The sequence below is a fragment of the Cavia porcellus genome, unplaced genomic scaffold, assembly GCF_034190915.1.
Source record: "Cavia porcellus strain 051 isolate PalLab524CR breed Dunkin Hartley unplaced genomic scaffold, mCavPor4.1 scaffold_5, whole genome shotgun sequence".
Classification (NCBI taxonomy): Eukaryota; Metazoa; Chordata; class Mammalia; order Rodentia; family Caviidae; genus Cavia; species Cavia porcellus.
This window is the reverse complement of record NW_026947488.1, coordinates 72,577,727-72,601,232: the sequence shown is the minus strand read 5'-3', so window position 1 is coordinate 72,601,232 and position 23,506 is coordinate 72,577,727. Positions and strand designations below refer to the sequence as shown.

General features: G+C 34.8%; 1 pseudogene; it reads left to right on the top strand.

Annotated features, from left to right (window-relative positions):
- Positions 1-1,844: 1,844 nt before the first annotated feature.
- Positions 1,845-3,050, top strand: LOC100715446 (translationally-controlled tumor protein-like; annotated as a pseudogene).
- Positions 3,051-23,506: the final 20,456 nt, after the last annotated feature.

Below are 23,506 nucleotides of genomic sequence, written 5' to 3'. Positions count from 1 at the left end.
GTTTTGTTATCCACTTTGGTTCCTAATTTCTTACATTCTGTTAATGATCATTTTTACAGCAGGACTCTTGAACAGTATTGCCTGCAGACTCCTACGTCATGCATACCAGAGACAAGCCTTACCGACCTACCTTTTAACTTTTATTCTTTCAGATGGGGGAGTAAGCACCTCTCATAACTTCACTCCTCCTAACCTCACCTTTAATTTTCAGAATTCTGCCTTACCATGGAAATGTTTCTACCTCAACATGGTCCTGATAGAATGACATGTCTAAATCAAAGGCACCTTCCCTTCTACCTCACCTGGGTCCTTAAATATGACAGTGCTATGTCTCCTCATAACATCTTGTCTCTTTGTTTTTTCAGTCTAACATACATACATTCACCAGTAAAGTAAACACCTGGCACCAGCTTCTACCTGGGCATCAACTGTCATCCCGTCAACTCCCCTAGACCCCAGTACAGTACCCTCAGCCAGCAGGAAGAAGTTAAAGAGAGAAATCTTTGCCCATTTTCATAATAATCATAAGACTGGATATGAAAGGGTTTTGGGCCCAGGCTGGATACTATAGCTGGTAAAGCCAAGGAGCTCCTATCTCCTCCTATCTCCTAGGAATCTACCTCTGGCGCCAAACAAAGACCAATGGGCTACCTGTGCATCCTTAATGCCCCCCTTAGGTTCCACCTCAAGCCAAGGCTACTTATATGCCTCACTCTACATGTTCCACATAGAGATCGCCGACCCCGGGGTGGAGATGCTGCACCCCCAGGGGGTAGGAGGGGGTCTCTTCCCACATTCTCAAAATAAAGGTTGTTTATATTTCATACTTCTTATCTTTTCAGCCGCCGCCAGTCCTCCCCCCACAGTTCTATCACCTTCCAATCTAATTTCCCCATGATGTAAAAATAAAAGTATTAAAGGCAGGCACACCCAGGAGCTCTCAGTCCCTGATTCTGCACTGTGATGGCTTATGTCCTTGGCCTCAATGCTTGATGCTTAGTTGTTGGATACCAGTCTGGTCATTAGTTAAGCTTTTAAGTATCCACCTGAGTGGACATGGAGGTGACAGACGGTAAGAGTTGAGTTAAAACTCATTCAAAAATTATTTTTGAAATGCAATATGAAAACTATTTCTTAAAAATGAAATAAAAGACTCAAATGCCTAGAAGAGGTATGCAAGTACAATGAGTGTCCTGGAGGAGAACTACAGCAAAAGGTCATCACAGTATCACAAATACTTCTGGTCTTTCAAGTGATACTGAATTTGTATGTGAAATATATTGATTTCTATATGTTGACAATGAGTACACAAAAATCAAAACATTGGGTAAACCAAGCCATATATGTCTATCAGCAGATTCAACTTGAAATTCATTAATTTGCAACTTCTAACTAAAAGTCTTCATTCTTTTCTAGGAGCATGAATCTATACTTTCTCTTTTTACCACAAAATGATTGTTGACAATCAAAGTTTAACTTCCGTGTAATTTCATCAGTTCACTATTACACACTATATTGTAGAATGTAATTTGAGTAAATCTTTGATTTTTACTTCACAATTAAAACTAGTAGTCATAGGACCAAGCAAAGACACATAATGTAATAGCAAGGTCATAACTATTTCCTTCTCCTATTTTACAGTGTTTAGCAACTGTATGTCACTCTACAGGAACATAAATTGGTACTTGTTTTGCAACTGGCTTTGAAAAGCTTTGAATATCAACTCAGATTTAGAAATCATATTAAAAGTTTTTTCCTCTTCCTCAAGTGCCACTCCGGTAGCATCATGCTCACCCTGAGTTCCTGCTATGCTAGCAAGCCACTGTCTCCTGTCAGCCACCAACATGATTATCTATAGGGACCTCATTAGCCAGGATGAGATATTCTCCCACATTTACAAGATCCGGGAGATCGCGGACAGGCTGTGCCTGGAGGTGAAGGGTAAAATGATAAGTAGAACACAGGTGAGACGGTGGGATTCAGGCAGCTTATTCACATGCCCTCTTGGTAAGAGCCTGCACCGTGGGCCAGGAGGAGAACCAGAACTCCCGAGACCAGGCCATGGTGGGACTCAGGCAGCTTGTTCACCCACCATCTTTGTAAGCGCCTGTGGTGAGGGCCAGGAGGAGAACCAGAACGCCCAATATCCAGCCCTGGTGGGACTCAGGCAGCTTATTCATCTGTCCTCTTGATTAGCGCCTGTGGCGTGGGCCTGGAGGAAAACCATTACATGTGAGCCTACTACCACGTGGGCTGAAAATCAAGCACCCTTCTCCCACCTCCTCCCTCCATAGCTACTGGGGATAGATGTCTCAGCATATCTTGGAAGGATGACCATATGGAGTATAACAAATATGGGGGATTTCCTTCTATCTTCTGTTTTTTGTTTTGTTATGTTTCTTTTGCTCTATTCAGTATTCTCAATTGGCTTTATAATGTTCTATTTTAGTTTGATTTTGTTATACCTAATTGACTGGACAACTATTATGAAATTAAAGAGATATATCCTAGTACTTATTACTACTATCCCAGTATCCTACTGTGAAATCCTGTACCAATTTCACTGCATTGTCTCGAATGGCTTTGTTCTGTCTTGTGCAGTTGCATTTTTACTACTTTCAAAACAAAATTAAAAACAAAAACAAAAACATAAGGTGACATTGATGACTGGCTCATTGGTGGAAATGTCTCCGCTGAAGGCCAGGAAGGCAAAAGCACCGAAAGCACAGTAATCATTGTTGTTGATATAGCCATGAACCATCACTTGCAGGAAACCAGTATCACAAAAGCAGGCTACAAGAAGTACATCAAAGATTATATGAAATCAATCAAAGCAAACTTGAAGAACAAAGATCAGAAAGAGTAAAGCCATTTATGACAGGGGCTACAGAACAATTAAGTACATCTTTGCTAATTTCAAAAACTATCATTTCTTTATTGGTACAAACAAGAATCCAGATAGCATAGTTGCTCTCCCGGACTACTATGAGGAAGATGAGATATTATTTATCATTTTCTTTAAGGATAGTTTAGAAATGGAAAAATGTTAATGGATTCAGAGGTTACTTTGGTCTATTGCTTGTTATAACTGGCTGATGCTTGTCATCCACATGCCAGGACTTTAAACAAATAGGACTGATGTCATCTTGATGACATCTTCATTTATTTTGACCATGATTTATTTGAATTGGTGGTATTATTTTTTAGGGAAAAAGCACATGTCATGGAGGTTGTCTAAAAATAAAGTGCGTTTAAACCCATTTGAGAGAATGCCTCTTAGTTTAATATGTGTATAAACCAAGTCTATTATAGTGTTTGTGGAGAAGATAGAGCCTGGTCACAGACCACTGCTAAAAAGTTTTGGTTCTGAATTACAGTGAAGGGAAAACAAGACTATGTTTTTGATAGCAGTGCCAACGTTTAAAGTGTATATATTTCATCACCTACAATGGAAGTAGCTAACCCTGGAGGACATTGCCAGAAGAATACAAAGGCTTACCTCAAAAAAATTGTACTAAAAGAAATCAGACAAATCCTAGAAAAACTATACTACAAGCATGATTAAGTACAATGCAAATAAAATACACATTTCAATTTCTTCCTTTAAACAAACACATTACTGCCTTATCAATAGTTGGCGAAATCCTGATGGTTATTAATAGATCAGAAGTCAGAATTTTGTTCAATGTGTACCTAAATCTTTTTTTTTTTTTTTAAAGCTCTTTCTGCTTAGCAAGGAAAGCATGGTTGCTGAGAGCTATTCAGAAGGATTAGTCTAACTGGCAGTTTCAAAATGTTTCCGTCTATAGATTGGAGGAGAAATAATATAGATAACTGTCATGTTTCAGGACTGCTGACTGACAAGAGTAAGGTTCAGAAAAGGAAGCCCAAATTCAGTCACCTGAGGGACATTTGTCATTTAAGTAATTTAAGGCAGTCAAACTGTTTAACTTCTTTAAAAGTCCATTTGTTTTTCTGTAAAATGGAGATGAGAACATGAACCTGATATATATATATATATATATATATATATATATATATATCAGGTTGGAGATACAGAAACCATGTTGGACAATCATTAGAACAGAACCAGCAGGAAATGAAGAGTATTTCCTGTACTTACAAATGGTACCTGTTGATTAGACAGAACTGGTCTCAACTCGGCTCTACTAACATCTTTCTAACTTTTCCCTCTTTGCCCATCCTGACAAACATGTCTACTCTGTAGGTGATTCATGCAGCTTAAGTGTTGTTAATTTATTTAAGAATCTGTGTGGAAGGATATGTCCCGTTTCTAGGTACTTACTTCCTGTCCCCTGGTCACATTGCAGAAGTACTCACTGTTAATAAACAGTGGGGTATTATTTTTCCAGTCACTTAATCACCTGAAGGTAGAATAAGGCAAAAGGAAAGTAAGGGAGAGATGCATGGATTTTTAGGAAGTCCCTTTAAATTGTCTTTTATTCTCAAAGAATAGCTTTTCTGGTAATAGAAGGGTTACACAGCAATGGGCTTTACTATGGACCAACACTCTTTTCTATGTCTTTTCACTAACAAATTTGTTTGCAGAAACTTGCTTGCTTCTTGGCTGCAAATAACTCTGGTCTTTGTTTTGTATGTATGTGTGTGTAGGGGGAGGATGTGCATAGCCTTGATGGGTGGAATATCAGGAAAACTGGTGTGATTCTAACATGTTAAATATACTTAGCATTTTGTGAATGTTTTGTAATCTCATTGGATTCACACACACACACACACACACACACATATATATATATGTGTGTGTGTGTGTGTGTATATATATAGAGAGAGAGAAAGTGAAAGTGTGTAGAGTGCGTGTTGAAGTGGCAGGGCAGGTAATAATGGAGGACAGGCTAGGAGGGGTTGTGGTAGCCATGCTGAAGACATCATTAAGGTGTCTATACCAGAAGGTGGGTCAAGGTGCTTCAGAGAGCTGCATATATATGGAGATGAGAACATGAACCTGATATATATATATATATATATATCAAATGGGAGCCCAAGGAGATCAAATAGACCCTACCTTCCTCAACATACCAGTTCTGTCTAATGTTCTTAATCAGTTCTTTTCTCTCCCTTCCCAAAGGAAAAAGATACGCCTTGATGATGATGACCTCAGATGTTTGTACAGTTTCTTCTATTACACAATTGAAACTAGAAAGGTGGAGAACCCATATCATCTGGTCCAGGAGCTATAGATATGAAAAAAATGAGAAAAGGAAGGAGGCAGAGTACAGTTGGGAGGAAAAGAGGGAGAGATGAAAGAAAAGCAGCCAGAAGGAAGAGAAAGACATAAAAGGAGGGAAAATGCCTTCCACTTAGCAAAGTGAAAGTGTGTAGAGTGCGTGTTGAAGTGGCAGGGCAGGTAATAATGGAGGACAGGCTAGGAGGGGTTGTGGTAGCCATGCTGAAGACATCATTAAGGTGTCTATACCAGAAGGTGGGTCAAGGTGCTTCAGAGAGCTGCAGCCACCTCAGATTCACCCTGCAGCCCTGCAGATTCCCAGAAACAGTTCTTGACTGGTTGAAGCTCTGTTCAGTAATATCCTTTTGTGTTGTTATTTGAATCAATGCAAGAAAGATTGGTTCATGGGTTAATACTATACTTTTACTGTAAGAACCAAAATTAGGATTTCTCTCTTTCTTAGTATATTGATTATCCACAAAATATATATTTACACTGCATAGTTTTTTCCAAATATTTAAAGATATAGTTAATAGTTGTTTAATTTAATGTCATATTGCTGATTATTAATCTGCTGCTTCACCTTTTACATCATTTTTTACTGAAATATCTAAAATTCCTATGTTTACTATGTTACTGAAATATCTAAAATATCTGTGTTTTCAGGTGCCATTTTCGCTAGGAAGCAATATTTGTACTTTAGATCTGCCACAGACAGTATAAACAAGATGAACTCACATTTCATCAAGAATTTGGCTTCAATTTTACTGAACACTACTAGTAACATATCCTGTTGATAAATACCAGATGTTTCATTAAAAATAACACAAAAATACATCTAAGTTCCCTCTTAGAGGATGGATGAACAATCCAAAAATAAACTTTGGAATGAAAATTCAGAAATTGTGCCCAATTTTGAAGTCAGAAATATCATAACTACACTCATATACACAGGATTATTCGAGGTGACAGAATGATGGTCTCTGATTGATACATTTAATTCTGTAGCTGTGGATGTATTTTTTGTTTAAATTTTTTAGATTAAAGCTATGGTTCACAAAACATAAATTTCATGTAGAAATGGAAATACTGAAGCTACATTCCTGAAAATCATCACATGAAATGAATTCTAAAAGCCACACAAGTCATCTGTTCTTTTACTAAATATTGGTGTGTGCATGTGTGTGTAACTTACATGATCATCTGTGAAACAACATTAAAAAAGTATTTCCAAGAGTTCTAGAAAAAGTTCCCTTCTGTCCTAAATATTGAGTTAGTGACTACGCAAACAACATGCATACTGTTATAAATCTGAGGGCACAGCACAGTATAGGCTCCAGGAGTGTAGGCTTTAGCATCAGAAATCCAAGCCTCATGATTTCTAGCTGTATGAATGTGGACAACCTCACCAGCCTCCACTTTAACATTTGTAACATACAATGATAATTATCGATCATTCCTTGGTTTGTCATGAGGCTTCACTGAAACAATGCATAACAATATGCAAATATATGTTTTTACTGGATACCTCTTAGATGTTGTAGATTTTAGAATTGCTGTATTTTTCTTATCAGAACCAACAGTAAGAAGGAAAATTCCCTGGAAGAGTTAATACAGTAATTCACATTGAAACTGATGTTTGCAGCTATTACATATTTATGAATTGCAAGAGAGAAAAAGAAACAACCATAAAGAAAACAAATGCTGAGAGGAACTGAAGACCTACTCTATAGAAGTATAATAATTCCATGTAGATTTTTCCTTTACTGACCAAAGAAGAATTTTTGCCTCCTGGTTCTTACACCTACAATTCCAAGACCTGTCAGTGAATCAGTGAATGAAGACTCTCATATCACATAGTCTAGTGAGAAACTGATGGAAGGAACATGACGTTTGAATACATAAGGAACTGTTTAGCTCTTAATCAAACTGTACTAACCATCATCAAAAGGACAAATTATCTTTCTGATGTTCAATTTCTTCATCTATAAAATAAGAATGAGGGAATTGTATTACAGACTTCTCAGCAATTTAATAAAGTGCCTTTTATGTAATAGGTACCTCCCAAAATTGCAAACTACCTTCCCTGATTTTTGCTTTTCAAGCCTAATATCTGAATTGTAAAACAAGATCTATACCACAACAAATATCTCTTGTAATTTTTAACTTAATAACATAAAAATATACAAAAATTATGATTTTTATACAATGTGTAAAAAATTTATGTATTTCTTACAATAACCAATAATATTAACTACAAACATGGGAAAGGACCAGAGTCAGAATGTCTATATTGGTGGTTCAATTATAATCCTACACGACTTCCACCACTTGATGCACTTTGGAAAATATTTAAGCTAAGTCAGAATCTCATATAATAAATGCAGAGGCTTGGTGATCGAGCCCCCCTCCCACCCCCAAACTGCTAGCTAACAGAATGCTAGACTCCCACCTCTGGGGTGACTGGACTTTCAATACAGAGCTCTCAGGAGTTGAAATACCCTGTTGCCTTTTATTGTCCACAACTTCAGGCAAGCCACCTGCGGTTTAAACTACAAAGGATTAGAGTACCTGCCCCTACATTTTGCTTTAATTTAGAATCACTGATAGCTGAGCTCCAAGTCCTGCACATAGCTTTAATTAAGCAGTGAGACCTTTAGAAAAGGGCTACCTCCCTAATCTTGAGGCAGGCATTCAACTGACTCTTTTACCACCCTCTCAATTCCTAGAGCCTTTCTTTTTTCTGTATTCAAAACAGAAAACGTGAAGAAACAATCAAGCTATTTACACCTAAATCAATGTAAATCTTTATTCAACATTGGATGATGCTTTCAATCAGGAAAGTTGGCAGCTAAGTGATTCATTTACTGGATTAATTTTCCCTTTCTTCCTTTAAGCATAGTCGATGATACAGATCATTATTTGCCCACATCAAATATTTTTTTTCTATCACCTGCATTCTTGTGTCACTATTTCCTATCTCCTATAGGGATCATCACATTTAAAAAATGTTTTAAAAGTAAATACATTCTCAAAGACTGTTTGCAATCTAGTTACCATGTGACTTCTTCTCCCTGCCCTGCCCCAATACTGGGGATTGAACTCAAGTCTTCACATTGGCCCCGCCAGAGTTCAGTGACACAGTTATTTAGGGATGCAGTCTCATTTAACTGCCCTGCCTGGACTCAAATTTGGGATTCCTTTGCCTCAGCATCTGAGTAATTTAGACTGCAGGCATATGCCACCATACCCAGCTCTGGGATTTCTTTAAAGAAACACTAAAATTCTGTCTAAAGATAGTCATCTCTCTCTTAACTGTTATTGCATTTGTTTTGAATAAGGGTACAGATAGATTCTCTCATCCCACAGATAAAATAGTAGAGTAATTCAATATACAGAACAATGAGAGGAAGTTTCAGGAAAAATGTAGTGATATGGAGAGAGAGTAAGATGGCATGATAACAAAATTTGCTTCATGGTGTAACTAGATGTATAATTAAAAACATGAGGTTTACACTCTAATTATGGGCACTCGCAATAGTAAACTTGCTTAAATGTCATTTACATCCTGAAAAAGAAGTAAAACACACAGTTGGGATAGATTGTTTCTGCTCATCAAAATTCTCTTTTACTGATTGAATTCATCAATAGCCTGCAACATAAAAGTCTTACTTAGCAATATCTATAGCAGACTTGCCCCGCACAACTCTGGTAAGCAGTTACAGTATAAGGGCTCCATAAATTCTTTTTGGGAACAATCACAACCCAGTTGTGTGACAGTGGTCCGGTGTTGTGGTGCTTTATTGGCTTTCCTTTCATTTTATCTGCCCGAATGCACAGATACATGATAGCAGTATATATGACCTTCGATAATTTTTAAAAGTTCAGATAGTCACCAAGAGGGGGAAAAAACTCTAGCACAAACATAGGATAAAAAATTTCAGTAGCCTCTTTCTGAAATTTCTGAAATTAAATTTTCCGTTTTTGTGATAGATTAAAAATGTATTTTTAAATCCTTACCAAAATATTACTGAGAAATGCGTGTGTAACAGATTGACGCACAATGATGATTTAAGCTTTCAAAACCTGGGCTCAATTATTACCTTTTTCAGGATATCTGTGCATATACACTAAATATAAACTTTATATAAACCTCTTTTCTTCCACTTTCTCTTTTTATAGTGTGCAGAGGGCCTTCAGTTACTGTAATAATCTTACCATAGGTACCAAATTTATTGCATATAACCCTGAGTTAAAAGTACATTGCCCTATTTTCTGAACGCAGAATTGGGACATATAGTCTGACGTAAGATTCTATGCCTGTTCCACTGAAAAGGAATGGCCTGGAATAAATATCTTAGACGTAAGGAAATCCTAAGAGGCTTCAATAATGTTTGGTGCTACAGAACATTCAGAATCAGGGCTGTCCCAGAAAACTCACAATAGAGTGGTATGATCTCCAGTTTGCCTTCGAAAATCTTTTATTTCAACCTTTGGTATCCAGTTTGCTTCAAGATTAGCTAATGAAGCACCCAGCACGGCATGAGACATTGAAAAGCCCATGTGTCATGAACCTGAGGACAGGCGGTTGAGATGTGTGCTGTCCGTGTCTGCCAGGCCGTGTTAGGAGGAAAAACAAAGAAGGAGCAGGGCCACCGGGCAGGCAGAGCCAGTTGTTCTAACGCAGAGCAGAACTGGTATCATATCTTACATTTCATGTTTCCTCACAAGGAAGTAATGGCTACACAGCTAATGTGATGGCATCTCCCTCCCTCTCTTTCCTCCTTCCTGTCTGCAAACGATCTAGATCCTTATTTCCTAGTATCTGTCTTTCGTTTTGCTGATTATATTTTTGATTTGTCGTGTAAGAGAAGTCATAAAATATTTAAGCTTGTGTGTCTGACTTATTTCACTTAACATTAGTGTCTCAAGATACTTCCATTTTTTCTACACATGACTAAAGTTTATCTTTCATGGCAGAGTAATATTCCTTTACACCACATGATTTTGTGAATTAGAAATTTAGGTATATCTCAGCTATATGATTCTTCCATTAATGTGGCATTCAAGGAATCTGAGGTGTACATAACTGGCAAATGCATAGTTCTGGAGAATACAATACAGTTTCAATCATGATCTTTAACAAGGATAGCTGGAAAACAGGCACAGGTATTGTTAACTCTAGCACACAAATATGAGCTGTCTCTGTGGAGGATGTGACTGCCTTTGGGTAGACAAGCTTTTAGCATGTCTTGAGACTGTTTTTGTGAATAATAACAAAATTACATGACTTTTAATGGCCCTTCCACAGAAGATTATATCTGATCATAAGATCAGTTCCTTTTTACTCTATTGATAAAAATAATCATGCATCCACTCAAATTCACACCCAATACCCTTATGGGAAAAATGTCAAATATTTGGGTCTTAGTTAAAACTGACAAAATCAGAATTGAGTGACTTAATCAAAACGGTAGAGCCAAAATTTTACAGCTTTGTGTAGGGGAAGGACAGTTTGTAGACCATTATTCTTGAAAGTTAGCTTCCCAGTTATTCTGACAGCCAGTAATAATGACAATCTATTTTTATGATATTTGAACATTTCTTAGGTAAATTTAAAGGAATTACTCCTAAAAATAATTTTAAAATTATAAATAATAAAGTAACTAAAATCACCCTGATCTAGCCATTGAAGTTCATTATTTTATATACTGCAAGCTTCTAGTGTTTATTTCATTTTCTTATTTTCAAGTGATCTGTGCAATTCTTATTAATCATCTGAATCAGTCGTGTATCTACACACAGGGTAAATCCCATAAATCTTCCCTAGCACTCACTGCCCTCAAAATTGTTTTTCTGTCTCTTGCAAAAAAAAATATATATATATATATTTTGCCAATTGGACAAGTTGTTAGATTTTATTTACTGTTCACTGCATTTGGGTTTGTATTTTCTCTCTGCTCAGCTACGGCATAAGCTACTTGACTATAGGGATAATTGTTTGTTCTTCATGCTGTCTAACTCATTGATTGCTAATGGAATGTATACTTACTTCAGTAATTAATTGATTATGTATTCTCTATAAACTAGAGTAATTATTTTATTTATATATAGCTATAAAAATAGGTTTAAAAGAGTAATTCATTTGAGGATATTTTCCATTTTGCATTTGAAGCAACTTCTGGATAGGGTCGCATGATTTTCTGTAAAATGAATGATTAAACTAAATGATTAGATGATAATATTTTGAAGTCATAATATGTCTCTTATTTCCAGGAGTATGATCTTAATTTCTTCATATGTATAACAGAGATATTCATATATCCTCTATAAAATATTATTCAGAAATTAAGTGATATAATACCTGAAAGTGAGAAGGGTGACTGACTTTCTAAACCCCCCAGAATTAGAAAAGCAGTAATAGTTTCAGGAGAAAGCATAATGGTTGCTGATTGTACTATCACAATTGTGTCCTCAATAATTTTGTCATAAAAAGTCTCAAGATTCTCATTGTCAATTTATTTTTTCTTTAAGTGAAATTATTCTTCACATATTAAATATGACCTTGTAAATTTAACCATTTTAATAAATATCCAATAGAATATGTACCTTAGGAGTTCAGTCTTAAGTACAGCATTCATTTAGGTTGAATTACAGATCCAAAACTCACAAGCTCTGTGACTGTTCAAATTGTTGAATTTCTTTTTTTTTTTTTTAATTTAAGAGGAAAAAGAGAAAAACACAAAACAAAACAAAGCAGTGTAAGGTTACATATAATACAGAACTACAAAAAAAAAAAAAAACATAACAGTAAGAAATCACCTGTTAATAGATTACATATTATCATCTTGGAAATAGTTGCTCAAATCACAGTATCAAAGAATACAAAGTAGACATTCAAACAGAGAGACTACAAACAGCTGTGTTCAATGATCCAAAAACATTAATATAGTCAGCTATTCAACACCCCTATATACACTTGCTGTTATATCCGTTAGAGCTCTTTTTTTTTTCCCTTCCTCTCTTTTTACAACAAAATTTACACATTTTAGATTTTATTACTCCTTAGTTCTTGTTACTTTTTTTGGGGGGGGGAGAATAAAGTCAAATATGGCAGAACAAAGCTGTCAGTCAAAACCAAGGATAGACTTAGCACATGATGTAGAACAGAGTACACGTTTATTAACAATAGTTATCAACGTTGTCTCTTGTTTCCTTAAAAAGATTTGTCTATCTCATTAGAAATATCTAATAAAGTTGGACAAAACAGTAGAGAACAAGACCAATAAAACTTAGACATTGTAAACATTACAGGACTTCCAAAGGAGACAATAGTCAAACCTGAATGGGCATCTTAGTGAATCTTATTGCCTTCAAAGTAGTTGCCTATACCCTCAGACTTGATACTATCCCACAGAATGGAACAGAGTCTAATCAGTCGAAACAAGATCATGGGAGTATTACAGGACTTCAAAACAAGTTAATAGGAAATCGAAAAGAGTTACTATTATATATCCTAATTTTTTTAATTTTTCCCTTAATTAAAATAAACATAAGAAATAACTAAATAATTTTTTTAAAGAATAATAGTTACCATAGTGTCTGTCTTTTTCCTTGAGATATTTGGATAAAACTTCATATACTATAGCTTCAAATATTTCCATATCAAGAAGCCCAGAATAAAGCCTTTCTAATTAATAAGTGAAAATTTTATAAGGCTTCAAGGCCACATAATGGGGAATCATGATTGCCACATATTTTCATATATTTGAATCATTACTTACATTAGGGAAACTATTCGGTATTCATACATGTGAGATTGATTTATTTCACTTATGAGTATGGTCTCAAGCTGCGCCCATTTATTGATAAATATCTCAATGTGATCCTTCTTTATAGCTGAATAATACTCCATTGTATAGAAATACCACAACTTTTTTATCCATTCCTCAGTTGATGGACACTTGGGTTGTTTCCAAGATCTGGCGATTACAAATTGTGCTGCTATAAACATAGGTGCACATATATCACTGTGGTATGATGCTTCCAGTTCTTCTGGGAATATGCCTAGAAGTGGAATAGCTGGAATAAATGGGATTTCCAGTCCCAACTTTTTGAAATTGTTGAATTTCACTTTGGCTCAATTTATTCATCTTTAAAGTGGGAGTAATAGTTTATCTCTTACTGTTATCATTAAAATACAATTTATAGAAAGTAAATATTTACATCCAAGGAAAATAATTTATGCTACTCTATCTTGGACTATAAAGAAAAAAATTAAGAATTTGAGAAAACCTTCAGAAATAATCTAACTCATCTATTTATCTCCATGTTTCATGTAAATGATTGCTTAGGTTTTCACAGAAGGAGAACACAACTTGATTCCTACTTTAGTAATTTAAATTTTTCTGTTGGATCTAGATTTATATATAGGTGATCTCACATCCAAACCTGTTCTCTGGAGCACACATAAAAATGTAAAATCTCTGTAAATACAAATGAGGACAGCAATTTTTGTCTTGTCTGGAGTAAAAAGAAAAGCTGATTATTTTAAATAATAAATTTAAATTGTATGACATTTTCAACTATAACTGAGAAGATGACTCTTAGACATTTTCCGTACTAACTTCGAAGAAAAATATTGATCTAGGTACCTACAATTGAAATGTTCAAAGTTATTTAACAAGTTTATATACTCACGTCCAGAAAAGATGATTAACCAAAATAACTCACTGAGCTAATATGACAATAGTCAAGGTAATAATATTCCTATTTAATCCTGCAACTAATTCTTATTTGAAGAAATTGAATTCTTCTTCAACTTCTTGTGGGATAAAGGTTTATTTAACATTATATATATATATATATATATATATATATATATATATATATAAAATTTGTAATGAAATTATAGATCTAAGGCACTGAAAATTAACATAGTTTTCTAAATTTTTAAAAACACAATAATGAAAAATATAATAAAAAATATTAAAGAAAGGATAGCAAATTTTTATATGAGAAGGAAGTATTTTCATTTTAGTTTTTATTCTTAGTTCTTAGATAAGTGGTTCTTGAATTTGAAGATTACTAATTTGCGACCAGTTTGGCATGTCTTACTCAAGAATAATCAGTTATAATCACCAAAATGTGAAAACTTCTGAGGCAGGACACTTGTAGGTATATTCAGAGGTGAGTAGTAAAGGCCAGCACTTTCAAACCACAAACTTGTTTTATTTAGGGCAAACATACTTTACGTCCTACATCTTAGGTTCTGCATGAAAAGGATGCTGTACTTTAGTTAATATTTGTGAGCATTAAACTGTCGATTAATTTCATTCTGAACATAGGCTGATCGTATGTCCTAGCTATCATAGCTAAAAAAGAACAACCTTGAGTTGAGAAAACATGTTATAAAAGGATGTTGTAGGCATTCTTTGTTAAAATATCCAATCTGTGCCTCACTGAAAACGAATCAAAATGACCTAGTACCACATTATCAAGCAAGCTTCTGAACAAAATAATGTAACCCAATTTAAACAACCAAATACACTTTTGAATATCATAACTTTTTCATACTGCATCTCATTTTATTTATTATTAACAAGATTTCCTCATTAAGATTACTTACTAAAATAAATTTTGAATGCCCACATCTTATGATTTTCTTCTTGCCAAACAAAAATGTACAGTTATGGAATTCAAAACTTTTATATATTTGCTCATTTATTTAGGCAATCTGAATGCTAAAAGATGCAGAGAATATCTATTTCTGCAGAATTAGATCTAATAATATGGTTTCTTTGCCCATACAGAATGTTATAGCAAATAAATACTTTCTCATTTGCATTCCCCCTCATTGGAGAGATTTAACAGTCTGATAACTGTATCCTGGAAAAGCAAGGAAAAGAAGAGATAGAAAACAGAAATGCTTCCCTTTGCACTTATCCTTTTTTTACAAATTATTGAAATGATCAAAACAGGATGAGGTACCCAATAAATATTCATATCATTACTACTCGGTTTTGATTGTCATTCTCATGAGGCTGTACACAACTATTGAGCTGTTACATGACTCAGTTTTTTCATTGATGAAACTGTATGTTTCTTCTGCTGTCAGTGATGTGTAATCAATTTCTGCCGCTTTATTTGTACTGTCTGCAGCACAAAAACAAATTCACATTAGCATAAATAATTGTGCCATCTAACCTTTTGGCTAGCGTGAAGCCATACATAAGTAATAAAACCAAGATGTGTTAGGGGACTCATCAATTCCACTGTGCAGTTATTGATGGACAAAATCTATGAAAGTCAAATGAAATAAGAACAAGTGTCCTTCTTCATTAGTGCTTAGGCATGCTAATAGAGCCTTACACTGTAGCATTTTTAAAGAGAGAATTCATTATACAAATAAACTCAGAAAAAAATGAAGAAATGACGAATTTTCATAAAAGTGATATTCTCCTCTGGAGGCAGTGGAAATGGGAAGATAGAAATCTAGACTGTCTTTTCCAGTCTTGTGTTTGCCAGAATAATCTCCCCTTCCCCTAAAATGCCCATTTTCTAGTTCCTGTATCTGTTAATATGTTGCTGTTCATGGCAAATGAACTTTACAGATGTGATTAAGAAAGTTGAGATGGGAGATTACAGTAGATTATGTGTGTGAACTCGATGTAATCACAGTGGCCAATACATGTAAAAATGTGGAGGGAGCAAGAAAGTGAGAGTCAAAGAAGCAGATGAGCTGAAGCAAGGTTAGAGTGGCGCCACAGTGCTTCAGGATGGAAGAGCCACAGGCAAGAAATAGAGCAGTCTGTACACATTTGCAAAGGCAAGGAAACAGGTCTTCTAGGACAGGAAGACTTTCTACCAGTAAGCTACACTCAGTTCATAAAACTACTGATTAACATGTAATAATTACACATATTTAGGGGGGAAAGAATGATATTTCAAAACACGTATTTAATATGTACTTACTAAATCAGGGTAATTAACTTTTTCATACCCCTAGCATTACTTTGGTTTGGAGCCTTTAAGCTTCTCTCTTCTAGTTACTTATAAAATATGTAATAGATTATCATGAAATATCATCACCCCACTGTGCTATAAAACCCTAGAATGTATTACTTAAGTGTAACTGTGCTTTGGTACCTGATATCCAATCACTTTCTCCTTCCTCTCATTCATCCTAGTGCTTAGTAATAATTACTTTTCATCCAAATAAGCTTTTTTTTAGTTTCCATGCCAGAGAGAGAATATGCAAAATTTATGTTTCTGCATCTGATTTATTTCATTTTAAGTAATGTCCTCCAATTTCATCCATTTTGTTGCAAATAATAAAATATATTTCTTCTTTATTGATAATATTCCATTGTACATTTATATAGCATATTTTCTTTATTCATTTCCTTTGGCTGTATATCCAGAAGTAGGTTAGTCAATTATATGGTAGATGAATTATTTTATTTTATTAGGAATCTCTATAATGTTTCCCATACTGATGGTACTAAATTCATCATATTGATTTCCTGACAGTGGAACATAATACCCAGCATTCACAGCTTGAGGACTGGGTCATTTGGCTTATAGTTTCAGAGGATTCAGTCTATAATGGGCTGGCTCCAAGGCAGAAACCTCATGTAAAAATGAGGTAGTAAAGCAAATCTGCTGATTCATACTGGCCAGGAGGCTCAGCAGGGGAGGAAACAGAGTAAGGGACTAGGGATCAAGCACAGTAACTAAGCCATGCCTTCACAACTCACCTACACATATCCACACTATGCTTTACTAACCTCCTAGGTGGCTCCCATTAATTAAGCTTGATGGTCACTTTTACTCTCCTAGCAGTAGTGGGTAAGAATTCTTCAGGGAATAATTTTTGATGTTCATTTAAAAATGATCAGACAAAATAGAGGCAGGTTAATTATTCTGAGTATCCTTTAAAAAGTCTAAAGTACATGAATAGGCTTTTTATATAATAATACATTCTTTGTTAGCCTCCAGTAGGCCTTTACACATTTAAAATTTCTTTAAACCTTTTTATATCTGTTACTAATCTGACATTAGTTGCAAAAGTCTGGCAATTTTCCTCTACTCTCTTTACTCTCCAACCCGTAGCTGAAGTCAGGTTGCATTCTACGATAACCTTTTCTCCTACAGGAGGAAAAATCTGCCTTCAGACTCATCATGCTTTGTCTTTCAGAAATAACGCTTCAAACTCCATCCAAAACCAACAAATTCATCGAAACCTTCCAAAAGTTCTAATGGCGCTTCATCCAAATCGGTTTTCCAATTGTATCTTTAACTTCTCACCTTCTTGTTGCCAATCTGAAAGACTGTCTTCAGTCACTGCTAAGCTAGTTCAATTTTTCTTTTTAATGCTATCATTTACTTTCTTTAAGATTTATCATCGTTAAGATTTATAATCTACTTTCTTATTATAAAAATCCTCTCGATAATAACAATAAGTCAGATGTGCTTCTTTAAACTGCCAGATGTCTTTTAAACTCAAATTTGTTGATACGCCACTCATTTCCATCTAATGTCAGCCTTTTCATTCTTCTGAGAGTTCTCTGGCACACATGATACCTGCCCTCCTGAATGCCAGGATACGCATTCCACATTTTATACTCACTTACTTCATTCTGTTGTTCTTGCTGACTCAGTTCTCTGTCTTCCATCTGTCACTAGGTTTTCACAACTCTGGGTTTATGAGTCTCTTCTAACTGTCCCTCCATTTTGATATATCCTTTTTAACCTTCTTCCATAACTATGTCCCAAGTGTCTTTCTCTTTCATAGACAAGAGCTAAAACTTCTCTTATTTTATGTAAAATGCAATTTTAAATCAAAGAGTCAAAATTATTTGGGAGAAGTGTGGTATAAATAAACATTAAGAGAGAAAAAGCATTCCTGAATCTTAGCAAATGTATTTTAATCAGACAACAGCATCATATTCTTTTATTTTTCTAACAGTTTTGCACTTTATTTCCTGTAATTATTTAGTAAATTATTATATAATCTGTAAATATTAATTTTTCTAATTGTATTAACTTCTCATTTGTTTTTATTTCTTTAATTGTATTGATCATTAATACCATCAAGTAATTTTATTAAACTATAATAGTAGAACTAATTTTCTGGTGTTTCGTCATGCTTATAAGTTTCATACTTGAAATACAAATATTTTTATTGTGCGAAAAGTATTAATCTATTTCTACTTTACTACTTTTAAGGATGAATGCTAAAATATGGTAATCATGTCTTTTGAAACTTTTGCAGGTCATTATAATTTCTTCTTCTTTGAGAAATTAACATGGGTCATCCCACATAATATTTGAAATAATTCTGTAAGACCAAAATGATGTCACTTTATACATGAGAACTAAGACATTGAGAGTTTCAGATTCATGTCAAGATCATACAGCTAGAAAGCCACAAAATATATATAGCAGGAGGTCGGAAAATTATGTACCTTGATTCCTTCTTATTCTCTTTTCACTTTCACTATTACAATTACCAGCAGTCAGCCATTGTCTAAATTTACTAAACAGAAAATTTAAGAAATAAATAATTCACAGGTTTCAAAAGCATTTTATTTTTAGTAGAGCAATGAAATCCGTATCTCAAAGTTCTCTTATGCCCCACTCAGGAAATAAATTCTTCCTTTGTCTAACACATGCAAAGCAAACATGCTATACCATCTCCAATATTATCATGTTTCAATGATCATTTAGTGTACTGGTTAGGGTACTCTAGAAGAACAAGATAACAGGGATAGATAGACGATAGAGAGGTAGGTAGATAGATAAGTAGATAGATAGATAGATAGATAGATAGATAAGACAGAATCATAGAAAAGAATAGTTCATATTGGTTTTTTTTGTTTTGTTTTGTTTTGTTTTGTTTGCATAATGGAGAGCCAGAAGATTCATGAACTGTTCAGGCCAGGAAGCTGGAACCTTCAGAACAAGAGGTAACAAGAATTCAGTGGCAGCCTGCGACTAAAGACCTGAAAGTTCACTGGAGAATCACTGGATGTGCCCTCATTGAAAGGCTAGAGAACCTGGAGGCTATTGTCCACTGGCTATGGAAGTCACAATACATGAATCCACTCCAGGAGAATGGAGCTTTGCAAACGATAAGATTTTTTCCCTTTTCCATTCCACTAAGGATGCAAACCTATTGGATAATGTTCCACAATGAGGGCAGATGTTCTCTCTTCAGTTTGCTGGTCTGCACACCAATCACTTCTGGACATACTACATACATACTTTGAAGTGTGCTTTACTAATCTCTTAGACTAATCTCGTAATCCAGTCAAACTGGCAAGCACGATTTACTGACAGAATCTACCCAACTTCTGGCACCAATTTACAGTACTTGTTAGCTTTCTTATTTGGGGGACAAAATATCTAATATCACAATCTAAAGTAAGAGAGTAATCTAAATAAGCCATTAATTTGGCTTATTTAATTTGTTTTCAAAGGCATAAACATCACACAGAAGGATGAGGCATAATAAAATCATTCAGTTCATGGTTGTGGAAGAGCTCCAGCAAAAGAAATATTCTTTAAGTAGCCCCCAGTGCCTTACTTCCTCTGTGACCCACCTTCCAACAGCATATTCAGCTATGAACCTTGATGACTATAGTACCCCCATCATCCAATCACCCCTCCAGAATCACTTAATCTACTCAAATTTATGATTAAAACTAATTGTCATGTCAAGGATCGCAGAAAGCAGACAATCATCTTTGTATGACCAGAAGGTTAATCATAGCCTAACATTATATCACAGTGCCTTTGCTATCTATTTTACTTAATCCTATTAGGTTACCAATGAAACCATTGCAAGAAGGGTGAATATAAGAAGCTATTTTGTAAAAGATTACATTAATATAACGTTTACCACAGTTCTATTTTAGTATTATGAGTGTTAATCCCTTACTATACCTCATTTAAAATTAGCCATTACCATAAGTACATACATTTAAGGAAAAAATATGTATGTATTTGATTTTATATTATTTGGGGATTAATCATCCAATAAAGGTCTTGAAATATATCTACAGACACAGAGCGAGTAGTAAACTTTACACTTAAGCAGTGGAAAAGAGAGGAAGGGAAAGGAGAAGCAGAGGAGAGAAGAAGAAAAGGAGGAAGTGAGGGAGAAAATGTCAGCAGAATTCTTCATTCAGTAAAAATTAACACGATACTTCTCTTTAATATTGAAAAAAAGCCCCTGTTTTGGTTATTTTTCTCTTGTTGCAGAGACAAATACCTGATGCTCAAAATTAGGGAAGAATAGGCTTATTTATCTTACAGTTTTGAAGGTTTCAGTCCATAATCAGTTGGCTCCAAGGCACCGTGACTTGGCTGAGGGACAGCCATTCATGGCCACTGCAAGGAACAAGAGCAAAAAAGGGATAAAAGGAGAAAAGCCCACCTCGTGCCCTTCCTTATATTGTATGCTGGCTGTGCCCCTGGGCAGGTGCAGCACTCACACCACCAATCAGGTGCTAGACAATGAACCAATCACAAGCACTAGACTCAGCTGCCTCCATGACTACATGAAGCTCTGAAGGGCCATTTAAACAAACCACAAGACCAAATGCTATAAGAACGTATCAGTAGCAAACATGACATTAGATATCCCAGTCATTATGAATGATTAAACAAGAGACAAGAATTAAATAAGAACTACAAACACTTAAAACATGTTATTCCTTCTATTTCCTAGATTCAGCACATTTTTTGTTGAATAAATTCATTACCATAAAAGTTACACATTTATGAAATAAGTCATTCCAAACATCAAAGAATAGTATGAAATAAAATGTAAGAGTCCTCATTACTCTACTTTAACTCTCTCTACTTAACACTTTAAAAATTATTAGTTCCAATTTATATGATGAATCTCAATAAACCATTTCTTATACTTAATTCTCTTGGTTTATTATTTTAACTTTTATATAGATTCTGCCGTGAAAGATAATATTGTCATGTCTTATTCTCTTCTATTAGTATTTTTATTAATTTGAATATTTTATTATCTATTTTTGATTTATGTTTTATATTTTACAATTAATAAATACACTGTAAATAATATAATAAACTGTTAATTCTTATAAGGTCTTGTGTCCTACATAAGATGAGGAAATAGTTCCACATGACCAGACCAAAGAGAGCAGGCAACTTGTTCATCCTGTTCTTTGCCCTTTCCTATTCCCTCACTCACTGTGCTTCCCATCCTAGCCATCTTTTTCTGTCCACATGCCTTTCTGGTCCAGTTTCTCAGTATTTTTGGAATACTGGTCCACCATTCTGGTCATTCATTCATATTTTTTGAAACACGAGCACTATGAAAATAGAGGGTATCCTGTCCCTCTACTTCTCCTAAGCCTTCTTCACAAACAACACTAACTGCGAGGTTCAGAGCTTCATTTATCATTTTCACCTGGCTTGACCATTCTCTAGCACATCTCACGCAGCCCCACCTCTAACCATCTCTGTTGCCCACTTGCGCTGCTGTGGTTCTGTACCTTCTGGCTCTTGGTAGGACATACTGATAACTGATTTCCCTCCAATCTGTCTCCCTCACAACTTCCAAGTTTCCAAGAAACCTCATCTCTTGACTTCAAATAGAGCTTATTGTATTAACAAAGTAAAAAAAGACATAATTAAAAGAATAAGTGCTCACAACATGGTAGTATTAAGATACATCAAGATAAAAGAATATAAATACTCATTTTAACTACATAGGAATGTGTGTAATATACATAAATTTGCATATGACTCCATGTGCATATTTGTATTTAAAATAAAATATGTCAGATATTTTTTTTCTGGTGATATAACGCTTATTTTCTAAAGGAGCACTTAATAGTTTGTAATTTTGGATAAAACATGACCTTAACTCTAACCCTAATCCTAACTCTAAATGCTAACCTTAGCATGTTAGCGAGCACTGAATGCTGCTTGATGCAAGAGAAAAAGTTCAGCTAGGCTATAAAGTTAGAGTGGTCCAGTTAGGTTTTGAAGGACAAACAGGCAGTTTCCTGGTCTACAAAGCAAACAAGTACATCTTAGATAGAGGCAAGAGCATGACCAAATTTCACACAGGTGTGAAAGCACATTGTATATTCTAATCACAAAGCGTATTCCAGTAAGCCAGACAGTGCAGAGCTCCCATTATGATGCCCTTTCCCATATTGACTGTAAGTATAATGATCGACTATTCTTCAATTTTTTCTCAGAATTTACCTGTTCTAAATAAATAATTTTTTGTAGAATAGTTTCTTTACCCTGTTCTCCTAGAACTAATCATGTAATGATCTTATAATAGCCTTTGTTGCTTGCCTCAGTTGCAGAAATGTTTTTCTATAACTATTTCCCTGTAGGCATGACTTCTCTAAATAGCAGTGATATACTCAATTTAAAAAAAAAGTAAATCTGCTCTTCCATGTTACTAATAATTTTAGCAAGATTTGCTTTATGTTCCTATTAGTGATATTTGTACAATGGTTAGTATATAATGGTGTTTTAACATGTAGCAAACATATGCTGAGTAGAACCAAGTAATTTCCTAAGGCTCAGTGGATCCAAGTCAGCACAACTGGGATTTTTCAATATGCTGAAACCATTCAAATAGACATTGCTTTTGATGTGACTAAGAAGATTGGGGAGCTTGGAAAGACTACTGGTCTGGGAAATGAAGAACACAGATACTAGTCTTGGGACTGTTAACTAGTTGTTCAATCTTGGGCAAATTCCTCATCCTCTTCTGTTTTCAACTGTCTGCCTTCAAAATTGAGTTCTTGGATTGATTCATTTAATATTCTCTTCTCACTCAAAAATTCAAGATGTATAAAGAAAAATTCTCTATAACTTTAACTCTTTATCTCATTTCATTCATTTGTAAATTAATCTTTACAGTTGCTTCCAGCACAGGTTTTGCTTTTTGCATTTGAATAACTATGACAGATGAGAAAAAGCAAATGTAAATCCTGGTAAATACATACACACACACACACACACACACACACACACACACACACAACCAACTTTCTCCAATAGCAAAACAAATTCACTCTAGTCAAAATGTGTATAGGCTTAGAAATATATCAAATTTTAGTCACTTAACAGATCATTCTTAAACTGTTATATCACAGTGAAATTTTTCTTCTTTAAGAATTAGTGAAGTATATTATTAGATTTCTTCACTATAATCATGACTTAAAGCCTAAGATAGATGAACAATAAATGTAGACAAGCTGATTTAAAAAAAAGTATCTCAAAAATATA